The 12,847-nt window shown below is 36.2% G+C and overlaps 1 long non-coding RNA gene across 1 annotated transcript in view; it reads right to left on the reverse strand.

Annotated features, from left to right (window-relative positions):
* LOC104911378 (uncharacterized) overlaps positions 1-12,847 on the reverse strand; it is a 59,906-nt gene that overhangs the window by 40,647 nt on the left and 6,412 nt on the right. The window contains exon 2 of the long non-coding RNA XR_014884177.1: positions 11,072-11,210. This is a non-coding gene — a long non-coding RNA (uncharacterized LOC104911378). The remainder of the gene's footprint in view (positions 1-11,071; positions 11,211-12,847) is intronic.

A 12,847-nucleotide genomic window follows, 5' to 3' on the forward strand; every position in this document is an offset into this window, starting at 1 on the left:
ACAAAGCAATCACTGAGGCAGGAAGAATGAAAACTGCTTCCACCAGCTTTGGAAACAAATGTCTGTTAGCTGCTAGCAAACAACACGTTTGAACTAGATATTTCAGGAAACTTGTCAGTTTTACTCTGAAAGAGCATTGATAGGCTGGCTTTCAATTTTTAGCAGAGGCACTGGTTTGACTTTCACCTGTTCCCTCTACCTTTGAAGTATATTAGCACTTACCATAAAATGAACACTTCCATCACTGTAGGGATTTAAAAAAATATCTGTTCTTCTTAGAAAGCTTCAAACTATGGGTAACCTTTTAATTTCATCTGTTCAAAATGCTTTTCCTGCTTGAGTTAGACTCCAAATTAAAACAGGAGAGGAGTAAGATTTATAGGTATCAATATAAATAACTGTTATACATCTTCCCCTCCTGCAGACTGAAAAAAAGATTAATAGGAAGGACCAGAGAACTGAATGAGGCACTACTGGAACATCTCAATGCTTGACAGGAAAGCAAAATGGATCCATACTGTGGAGTCAATAAGAAACACAGAAGAGCACCTCTGGGGAAAGATTCAGAGAATAAGATGATTAGAACCACACCTTGGGGAGTTAAAGGAAGAAATCCCCAAATGCCTGGAGAACAAGCTGTTCCTGTCGTGAAGTACCTTAACATCAAAGTGTGGATGGGAAAATCCACAGAGCTTTAGCAGAATCTTAGAGAGACAGAAGCAGTGCTTTCTGATAAACAAATCACAAAACCAAATATCTACAACAGAAGTTACTAAAGTCCAACCAATATATGACTGCAGACTCTCGAGAAGAACCAGAAGGGAAAGCAGCTACATAATTTTAGGTACAAATCTACAGGAAATAAGAAATAGCAACAGCTTGATTACAGCAGTGCTAAGAAGAAAGATCCATCTAGTGTGTGAGATCCTCTGAAGAAGCAGCTCACTAAAAAAATGCTGCAGTAACTTAATAGCAATGCTAGAATATAATTAAAAGAACACTGACAGCCCCAGGGACTGTTTAAATGGTGACGGATGGAAATCTCTTGTTAAAGCTAAATACTAGACTTATTAAACTCAGTGTGGCTAACTCAATGGAGTTATCAACGATGGTATCGAGAAACAGCTTAATTCTTACGTAATATACTGTCAAGGCAACAACAACAAGCTCAGGAAACTGCAGAATGTACCTAAAAAGTTTTGTGATCCATAAATCAAACTCAGTCAATTATTACAGAATCTTGAGTTAAATTCTGAAAGTTATAAAGACGAAGAAACTAGAAAAAAAAAGACAACTTTTGCTTATTTTCTGAGATAGTGTAAGATAACAGATTTATGTTAAAGAAAACTGGGCTAGAATTCAAGGGAAGAAGTTAAAAGATTATTCAAAGTCAAAAGGAATGAATCAGCATCACAGAAAGACTGCAAAAATGCAAATCAGAATAATCCTTTTGGCATATTCAGAAACTCATACAAACTTTTTTCTGTTCCTTATTAAATGTGTACTCCTTAAGTTTATTAATTTTCTTAGCACTTGGCTTTATTTTCAAATACATCCACTTTGGGAATAATCATGTGGAGCCACTTGTCCTACAGAAAGAGCTCCTTATAATTGACATGGTAATTAATGGAACAGCTCTTTACCAGAATAGGGGAATAAAAAAAAAATTAGGGAATACCCCTCCTGCCACTCTTCCAAAGTAACACCCTTTCAAAGTCACTTTCCTTCCTACACTCTAACACTACAACCAAAGCTTCTCAGGTTAAACATCCTTTTCTTATAACATTTGAACTTAGCACAGCTCCATGCCCCACATATTTCTTTTCTTGAGCTTAGTCTCTAATAAACACTTCTCGCTTTTCCTGGCTGCAAAGCCTTTGAGGAAGTTTGACCTTTTGCTAGTGATGGTCAGAAGGGAAAAAAATCCAGAGGGAGATAATGTTTCTTCCCAGTGAACTATGTTCTTGGGTAGGTCTATGCCAACACATAGGTCCAGGTACAAGCAACTGCTTACCTGCAGGCGTGCACTTAGAAATTTACTCCCAAGTCCCAGCTTCTACTAAATGTAGAAAAGTGGAAAATTCTAAACCTTGGATTAAGTTCACTTTTCTAACCAAGCTCTGCCAGCGGAAAAAAAATATAGAACATAACACAGTGAACTGGCAGTCTTCAGGCCCACCATGAACTGATGTGGGAATTTAAAACCCAAACTAGACTACTGAGGTTTTTTAAAAACCCAAACTCATTATAATTAAATGTAATTACAACCCCCCATAGCTTTAAATCAAGGTTTGCTCAGAATGAAAACAGCTTCTTCTAAATTAAATTATTTTTCCCTGTAGGTGGTATATGGTAAAAGTTGAACTAAATAAGGGAAATATATCAAAACATAAATCATGCAAATAGACCGGTAGATACACATTTTTCTTAATACAACAGCATTGCAAACAGCAATTAATGAATTAGCTATAATTATTACAATACAATCAAAGAACTAAAATTAAAAATAACCACTATACTTTCCAAATTATGAGTTTAGCTACCTTTGCTTTTGCATCACCAGCTATGAACAGCCAGACCTCTCGTTTCAAAGTGCAGAATTCATTACCATGAAAACTAATGCCAGCTAATATTACCCAAAATTTCTAAACCTGATTCAGAATGCCACACCCTATTCCAAATTTAGAAACCCTTCTTGACTATATTTGCTGAAGTAGTTAAATAAAATCACACATTAATTTTGTAAAGAACCAAATAAAAAAAAAAAAAGTCAACCTAACCTGATTCTAACCTTTGTCTTAACAATAAGCGCATATTTTGCCTCTAGTAGCTTCCTGCTATGCCATGCAAGTTTTCAAACTACTAATAACGCAGTGCTTAGACCAAAAAAGATCAAACCTTGGTTGCACAAAACATGGGGGGGAGTTCTAACATTAATTTCAGTCAGGTAAAAATTAGCCTTTGGTGAAGAAATAAATGAGATGTGTGTATATGAAGTTATTTGTTATATTTCTTATAAGGAATCACCCTTACCTTTAAGTCATTCTATAAAAAAAAAATCTAATTGTTCAATTTTATGGATATAGTGATTAGTAGTTCTGCAAACGTTTTGTTTGGGATTTGCATTTTCTCATCAAAGCATACCGCTCTGCCTTCATATGCTGTCAGCCTCTTTTGGATGTGACGGCTGAACACAGAGATGCCTGTGCTGTATCAAGAAGAGAAGGAAATTCATTAAACCACAAAAAAACATACATGCTAAACACAGACATTTTGAGTTAAGTCAAGAAGGCTTTTCAATGAAGGGAATTGTAGCAAACTATTTTGGGTTGACTAAACAGAATGTTTCAAAATTGAAGTTGCTGGCTGTTCTTAAAAAACAGAAAATCTTAACAGTGATGCACAATGAAAATGAGCAGGGACTTCCAGCTTCCACTCCCAGTTTCTGACTTTAAAATGTTTGGATTTTGAAGTATTTTATAAAAGAGCTGCCAAGGATGTGCTGCAGACCCTCAGCCATGAGAGGGCAGTTGATAAAATGGAAAGGCCATTCATTAAGGAGTTCCTGAAATAGTCCTAGATTTTAATAGGTCTCTCCCACCATGTGAGAATAGTTAAGGAACTCCAAATTGCTTTGGGTTGTAGGATCATAGTGAACAGAATTTGCCATCACTCTTCTTAGACAGACATTGCAGACAAGGTTTAGTTGGTTGTTTTCCCCCATTTTTTTTGTTGTTGTTTTGTAAGGCATTAGAAGGTCATCTTCCATCTTTTTGTCGAGATTTGAACAAGATTCTGAGCAGTTCTGAATTCATTCAGGTACCAAAACTAACAGACAGTTCTTTGAATTGCACTGGTTTTGCTAAAAAGGTTTTTACACAGATTTACTGCTGGCTATCACCATAATTCTGTGATGGAAATACCCCTTTAAAAAGCTTGTTAGCCTTATAAAAGACAACACAGCATACTACAGCTGTTCTTTCAGCATGTGTAAATTTGCAGTTACCATTCATATCCTTTGTATAAATATTTACTCAAACTACTTTAAAATATGCATTGTGTAGCCTGCATGGTCATAATAACAGTTTGAAATTAATGGACCTTACCTGCCATTAGCTCTGAATGAATAGAATCATGAGAGTTATGAATGAGAAACAACCCTTACAGATGAGGGAGCAGGTGTACATGCAGATGAGAAAGAAGACTGAGCCACCAGTTCTGGATGTGGACATACGGTATGAAAAAAGCTCATTTAGAACCCATTTCTTATTTAGCTGCGCAGTTTAACAACAAAAATTGAAAAACATAGGTTTGCTTTTGTAGAAGGCAAGGCTTCAGTTTTGTTATTTACTATTATAAAAATCTTTTAAAGTGAACAATTAAGCAAGATTACGGATAACAAAATAAAAACAAAGAAATAGTTCTTCCAATTGTGTTTGAAGATGGAAGACAGATTAACAATTCTAGATTTTCCAATACTAGAACTTAGTCTGAGAACATCGAAAGGATGCCATCTGGGGCTAACTGTAAATTTACAGTACAAGAATACTTCTATGGACAAGGGTGAGGTAAACTCATTCCACCTCACAGATGAGAAATAATAACATCCTTCCTTATTAAAAGTAAAGCCAAACTAGAACAACGCCAAACTAGAACAACTAGAACTAGCAATCAAGCAGGCACACAGTGTGTATTCTTCTGCTTGATGCTTCCATTTCCATTCAAGTCTTGTGCCACTATATCATATGATCATTAAGTGGCTGCTAAAATGACATTCCCTACTCATATAGCCAACACTCGAACAGTCTGGAACCACTACATACGAAGGGCTGAAAAAAAATAAAAAAAACATTCAGAAGCACAGAATGGTTTGGATTGTGTTGGAAAGTGTTGGAAAGGACCTCTGGAGGTCATCTGGTTCAACTGGTACTCTAGCCCCTCTATCAACTCCATGGCTCATTGCTGGACTCTCTTCAGTGTGCGCCTATGTCTCCTGCACTGGACATCCCAGAACTGATCTCCAGATTTTGCCTCATCAGAACCAAGGGGAAAAGTCACCTCCCTTGACTTGCTTGTAGCACTTCACCTAGTTCAGTTTGGGCTACCACCAGCCTTCTTTGCCACAACACACTGTTGGCTCATGTTCAACTTGATTACACCAGGATCCAGAAATCTCCTTCTGCAAAGCTGCATTCCAGTTGATTAGCTTCCAGTTTATACTGGTGCATAGGGTTGCTCCTTTCCAGATGCAGGACTTTGCATTTCTTTCTGCTCAATTTTATGGGTCCTTTGCCAATCCACTTCTCCAGTCTGTTCAGGTCTCAGGGGATGGCAACACAACCCTCCAATGTATCAGAAAATAAACGTGAGCGTGAAGTATAAAACCTAGGATGGTTGTCTCCTGCTTTGTTCCTGAATTTACCAGGCCTCAGGTCTGGTTTTCAGGGTAAATTACCAGACCTCACTTTCCTGGGAGTAGTACGCAATCTCCACTCTTACTAGGTACATCCATTCAGTTCTGCGTACACTCCAACACAAGAATAGCTTCATTTCATAGATAACCTTTTAACTAAGTAAAGTACCATCTCATTAGAATGCCAGCCTAGAGGCACTGAAGTAAAGAAGGATTATGATTTGCACTACCTGGTCAACAGCAATTTCTATTCTAACAAAACAAGCCTCATAAGAACAGACTTCTATCCCCAGTGCTCCAGCAGTTTTTAAAAGAAAACAAGAAACAATATTTGAAGAGGAAAAAAAAAAGTAGACTCATTGAAAAAGTGAGGAGTTTTTTTTCCTGTGGAAAAAGATTAGCATCACAAGGTTCAAGTATTCAAAAATACTAAATTTACTGCATGATTGAAATTCACCATAAAAGATCATTTTTCAAGGGAAACGATGAAGGTCCTTGCTAAACAGTAACATTAAAAAGATAATCTTTACTTTAGCTTGCAAAAAAAAAAAAAAAGCTTAATACTATTCTGAGGCTTGCTCCACCTCTTCTTTACAGTTTCTCTCATTAAATTCCATTAACTTAAAATGAAACAGTATTCTTAAAATTACTGACTTCAGGAATGACTCCAAGATAGCAATGAGAAAACCAGACCATAACATTTGCCTGTATAAATACTCACACCTTTACATAGTAACTTTTTAAAGACATGACTACATTCAAGTGGAAGGGATCTTGCCGGCTGCATATTCCTCAGTCATCATCACTGCCACTTTGCAAAACATGCGTTTAACGAGGTTGTGATATAAACCCATTTTTTCATGTTTGCCTGGGTATTGTAGACAAAGAGCATTTGGATGACAGTAGTGTGAATGACTATAACACTGAAGTCTGCAAATAGAGCTCTGAAAATAGAAAGATGACTGAATACTCAAAGCGGAGTGAACTTCACTGTGCCCTAAGGGGAAGGTTTTATGAGGTCTGTAGAAAACTCTATATCAAGGTAAACAGGATCATCTCAAAATTATTTAACAAGGCTGGACTGATACAATACTCATACAACTTACTTCATAGTTCTTAATCATTAAATACACTTAGATAGTCATCTGATACTCATTTTACATCCAATAACATTTTTATTGAAGCTAACATAATTTGCACATCTTAAGAACTTTGTTGACAATGTTCCCTTAGGAACAAAATTATCTGCAAAGAAATGCCTTAAGTTGTGTGTTTTGTGGGTTAGACAGTGTTGTAAATACACATGAAGAGAACACATCATTATGAAATTATTCTGATGCCTTACATGCTCCTTGCTTTAATATGCACAGTAAATACTTCGCCTGTTTCTTTGGTGAATAGCACTGATTTATTTATTCTAGAGAAGTTAAGAGAGGAACTACACAAAATTTAAGATAGTGTTTTACGGTTATCTTGTTCTGTTGAGAAACAATCTTTTCGACCAGACTATTGTTCTGCTCCCCTAGGATTTTTCTCTTGACTTTAAGGAAGCTCTTCCCACTAAAATTACCTTGGAAGCTGATCTGTGTCAATGGACATACACAGCATTCCCACTGAACTCAATGGAGCTCAATAGTAATATGAAGTTTTTGTGGATTCAGTATGAAAACTGAAGTAAAATTCAAAGGTTTTCTAAGCTTAAGACTTAGCTTATACCTAAAGTGATTAGCTGATCAATGTGTAGCATCAGGTCACACTGGCCTACCTTCCTACTGAGATGTAAAAAAGATCCAATGAAAACAACAGAAATCTTTCAAATTCTCATGGATAGCTTTCTGAACTGGCATTGTATTCACTACAGGCTTTTTCTGACTAACTTGTTTCTGAAGAGGCTTCAAAACAATCTTACAGAAGTAGGCATTTCTATTAATTCTTATTCTCAAAATTATCCAATTTGAGTCAGGCAAAAATAAATAAAGCATTTTTTAATGCTGTGCCTGAACATTCTCATTTTGAGCCTTAAGAAGTAGATGTCTCTGGTGAATAACTTAATTAGAACTGTAGTGAAGGTGAATTGATCATGGTTGATTTTGACAAAATCCTACCCCACATTTTAAAGGTTTCTTAAGTAGAAATCCAATAAATCTGTAGCCACAAAAAAAGTTGAAGCCTTTCAAAAACTTCAACAAGCCCTTGTAATTTTTCTGACTTACTGAAGGAAAGTGAGTCAAGAGGAAAATTCCAATAAAACTGTATGTAAGCTGAAGGTTTGTTTATGTTTGTTTGGATTAGCATTCACACATTTCCTGTTACTAGACTTCCTATTAGTGATGTTTAACTTTAACCACATATCCCAAGTTAAGGAATAACTCTTAAAGTCAATTTCCTGATTAAGCTAAGAAAGGTCAAAGGTTAATTTTGCAGCCACATGGTTAAGCTACCAACAGCTACTACACAGCCTTGTTTTAACATATAAAGTTACTACAAATATTAGCTAGAGGAGGTGGCACGCACTGGTGATTACACAAAAGTGTTGGGAAAAAATAAGCCCAGAGGCTTATTTACTCAAAGTGACATTTACTCTCTTCACGTAAACATACAAAGTATACATTGTTGGAGACAGTACTCAAACACAGTAAAACTAGCCTGGCAACTACAAACGTGAATACTCTTTTACATATGGGTTTGTGATCACTGCCAGATTCCAACTCCTGTGCCCAGCTCTCACCCAAGAAACTCCTGTACATCCTATTATAGACTTTCTTGTTCCAGCTCTCCAAGAAGAATCAAGGCTCAACACTTGATTTAGTGAAGATAGTCTTGATATTTGGTTACCTCATTACAACTATTGTATAAACTAAAATAGAAGGCTCACAGGTAACTGAGCAACTTCAGTTGTATGTCACAGTTTTAATAGTAAAACTTATCCAAAAGCTAACATTACTACCATAACCACAACTCTGTTGGGATACATTCTCTGTTCCTATCTCTCTCAAGTTATCATTTACAGATGCATGTGGTAGCATTTTACACTTGTTTTGCATAATGAAGACATCGTTATAAGGCATAAGACAGTGGAGGCAGTCAGTCAGTGTTCACTCACTATTTCCTGGCTACTTGTGAACAATGGCAAAGTATACTTTAAAAAAAATGCATTTAAATATAAATAGGGGACATCTATTTCTTACATGTAGATATAGTTCAAGTCCAGTCAGAAGGAACTGTTTCTATTTGCACATTTAGACTGCTTGCAAATAAGGCAATTTATTCACTGCTTTTAAGCAAAACAAATACAAGGGGATGCGTATGAACCGTTCTTTATAACTATTCACTTGTGGACTTAATATTTGGAAGCCATTTTTTCCAGCCACGTGACTGGAAAATCTAGTCAGACAGTACAAGTTCTGTTCTCAGACTAGATTCCATAAACTGTGAAAACAAACATAACACATGTTGAACCATCCCAACAAAACGATTAAATTAGCTTAGAAATAGCAACTTTGGACAGAAAGAACAGTCTAATTAAATTTATTATGTTTTAAGTATACTTCAGCAGAAAGGAATGAAAGAAGATTATTTCTGTGTGGCTAAAAATGCATTTTCAAATTTAAAAACTACTTTCTTTTCTAACATGCAGTGGAGCAGCAGAGGAGAAGAGATATCAGTCAAAGTAACTGTCTGGATTTCTCCTGTCACATTCACATCACCTCATCACTTACAAATGCAGCTCACCTGTCTGAATAGGAGCTGCCACTTTACTGATCTCCTTCTCCTTCCTCCTCACTTCTCCCCTGATTTTGTTTAGCTTGATGGTTCTTTTTCATCTGCAGCTTCAACATTTCATCAGCTTATTTTGATTAATTATCCCAAAACCTGTAGTTCTAGGATCACTACATTTTACACTGTAAATGCTTTTGTAGAACATGCGATAATGTTTCAGCAGTGCAAGCTCCTCTGATATAAATCTTCTCATCTCAGTATTAGACTACACTGCAGATTTAAAAAGTCTTTGCTATAGACCTGAAATACAGTGAGGTTTATTTTCAACGTCTCACTTTCTGCAGTGCTTTTGCCTCCCTCTTCTTGCTGGAGGAAGTGCCTGTACAATTGCACCTTGACAAATCACTGCATTTTTTCCCCCCCCCCCCCCTCAGTCTTTTGTTTCCCTACTACAATATTTGCATACACAAATCCAGCACAAACAGAATTAACAGGTAAATGATTCTGATAAAAATACAATCTTTGGCAGCCAAATTCACTGACATTCTGTGCCGTGAGTCTAGTATGTATCCCACAAAGAGGACAGCCTCCACTGCCCTATCCTAGTATAGGGGATAAATATTTTTATCATGAAGTTGCTAGTTTGTGTCACTGCTACTGCTGTTTTTGGCAAGGGAGAGTTCAGGGAGGAAGACAACTTCAGTCATGTATCACTGTTTCATAACTCCCCACCCCATTGCACCGAAATCCCAGACAAGTGGCCACTGCTCCTCAGTGGAGGGTCCTCCCATCACACAGGCAGTGAGGAAGGTTATCTACGTCTCTCCTGTAAGCAGGCATATTGCATACTTCTAAACAGTGACAGAAAAACTACTGGTGTCCTTGCTTTAAATAACAGCAGAGCAACTAAACCATATAATCAGATCTTGGGAGACTTGGCTAATATGTTCTCTTGAGACAAAACATGTTCATTTCCTGTTTTTAAATAAAGAGCCCTAGCCACAAAATTAAGGCTTACTCAAAATGCTCTAGTACAGCTTTGCATGACATCACAAAGCAATATATGAACATCTACAGAAAGCACCTAGAACTGACATTAGTTTCATATTTGGGGGTGAAGGAAGAAATCTGCCCTGTGGTTAGATAACACTATTGACAGTTTCCTAGAATATACACTGACTGTATTCCTCATTAATCACCATCTACTTCTGACAAAATAAAACCATAGAAACTCCAAGGCAGTTACAATACATATACAGTAGTAGAGCCAATAGCAAAACTTGGCTCCATATCCCCAAACATAAATGAAAATTTTATCTGTTTAGTGCACGCTGTCTCTTTTATTAAAACTGAAACAGTGAAACAAAAGTCATCCTGAAGAGACCAAAAGAAACTTAAGTGTATTTTTTCTAAACATATGAATATTTTATGATCTATGGTTTCCATAGCGCATATTTACTTTGTATGATATTTTGAGTTGTCAGAACAGGCATTAAACAGAGCAACAACAGAAAAATAGAAAATAAGTTAGTAGCAGAGTTTTTCCATTTCTCCTTCGAACACAGTCACGACGACACACACTATCAATGCATTCCAAGTACCATATTAATTTTTTGTTTGGACCAAATGAGATTTCAACCCCAGAAAGAATCTGATATTTAATTTGAAATGAATTCTGGACATATTAATATGTAGAAAAGCTTCAAAAACTACAAATTACAGAAAGAGAAGCCAGGTGAGGTAAATTTAGAAAGAAAAATGTGTCTTCAGTAAAATCAGTTGAACAGATTAGCAAATACCTTTCTAACAAAGAGACTGAGACATCAATCATTCATTCACAAAAACAAATTCAGAAAAGGCTAGAGTTGTCAGGGATTTTTAAAATCCCAAATTATTTCATCTAATTATTATATTTGCATCATCAGAATTTGCACTTACATTTAAAACCAATACCGAGACACTATCATAATTTGCTTCTTCCTTTCAGGTCATGATGGAGTAGGAAACAGCAGAGATCTGCTTGCTTGGGAGATGCACAATATTTTTGCCTGTGACTTTTCCAGATTCTATTGTCTTCCTATGAAAAGGAAACAAAACTATAAATTATTTGTCTCCCAAGGCTCTACCGAACCTTTTATTAAAGTCCCACTCTCTGCTCTCAGTCAACCTCAACAGTAAGGTAAACTGAAAGCTTTCTTTGTTGTTCAGGTCTATGGCACCTAAACAATGCCAAAACTCAGAGCTCTTATGGAACAGATTTCTCTCTATCCCTCTTTCACACCTAATTAAAAAAAAAAGTCTTATTTTTTCCTCTCTCAATACTACTAAACCAGAGACAAGAAAAATAGCATCCACTTCATGTGATGATTTACATACAGTTCAGCTTCTTCTCCCAAGAAATAGTTCTTCTGAGTCTCTCTGATTTCTCATCTTTATTATTCACCTACACAAGTGCGTTTATCTCTTATGGTACGAAGTGGTTTTACATGGAATTTTTGTAATGCAACAATTCATACCATAATCTAAGTTAAAATGTGTTATCTAAATTGCTGTGGTTTCAAAGTTTAAAGAACTATGTTTCCTAGAGCACTGTAACTTCTTTTTATTACAACTAAAAAGTAAATTCACTAGGAAGGCTAAGAGTTTAAGCAAATAACTACAACTTAATTTTTATAGTTTTCTAAGATCTTTAAAAGTTCCTTCTAAACCTCACAATTCAGATTCTTCCACCATTCTTCACACACACTGGGAAAAATATAAGGAACAGTTCCAAGAGCAAATCATATTTAGATTCTAAGAAAAACAGAATGGCTTGGGTTGGAATGGACTTCAAGGATCACCAAGCTCCAACCCCCCTGCCACAGGCAGGGCCGCCTACCTCCACATTTAATACTAGACCAGATTGCCCAGGTCCCCATCCAAGCCAGCCTTTGACACCACCAGGGATGTGGCATTCACAGCCCTCTGGGCATCCTGTTCCAGCACCGCAGACTCTCTTGATAAAGAACTTCCCCAATATCCAACCTAAATCTTCTCTCCTTATAAACAGGTCCTCATTCAGTTATTTTTCTACAATTCAGTGAAACTTATTCACTGTATGCATTCTGCAGAATAGGAAGTAACAAAACAGAGTTTAAGCAACTTCACTCAACAAAAGAGCAGAAAGTCAGTTTACCTTTGAAGAAAAATCTTTGAGTAACTCAGAGTCAGATAGTTCCAAGAAGAAAAAAAAAAAAAGAGGTCACAATTGTTATGGAAAGAATAGGAGCAAAATTCCACCTCACATTTCAGTTCTTGCAGCTCTTGCTGTGCTACACAGCCAACAACATAAAGAATTAATAACTATTGCTTAGAGTGGAATATTTCATGCTTATTATATATCAAATACCATAAGAAGGTAGGTAGATTAATATAATTATAATACCTCCCAAACTTAAAACATTCCAAGTTCGCCATTGCTATGACAAAGACATCAGCAAGTACTCAAACCACATACTTCTTAAAGACATCATTTGTTAATGAAGGTAATTAGAATTTACGGTTCAGTGTTAGAAGGAAAGACAAGGACAACTACTGGATCAGATAAAATTGAGTTGGATTTTTTTTTTTAAATAGGCAAATAGTGATTTAAATATATTAAATCAGAGTATTGGCTATTTCATGAATGTTTAATAAAGTAAGGTGCCAATTAAAATACTCAATTTCTTAATTCTG

Source organism: Meleagris gallopavo, chromosome 6 (assembly GCF_905368555.1).
Source record: "Meleagris gallopavo chromosome 6, MGAL_WU_HG_1.1, whole genome shotgun sequence".
Lineage (NCBI taxonomy): Eukaryota > Metazoa > Chordata > Aves > Galliformes > Phasianidae > Meleagris > Meleagris gallopavo.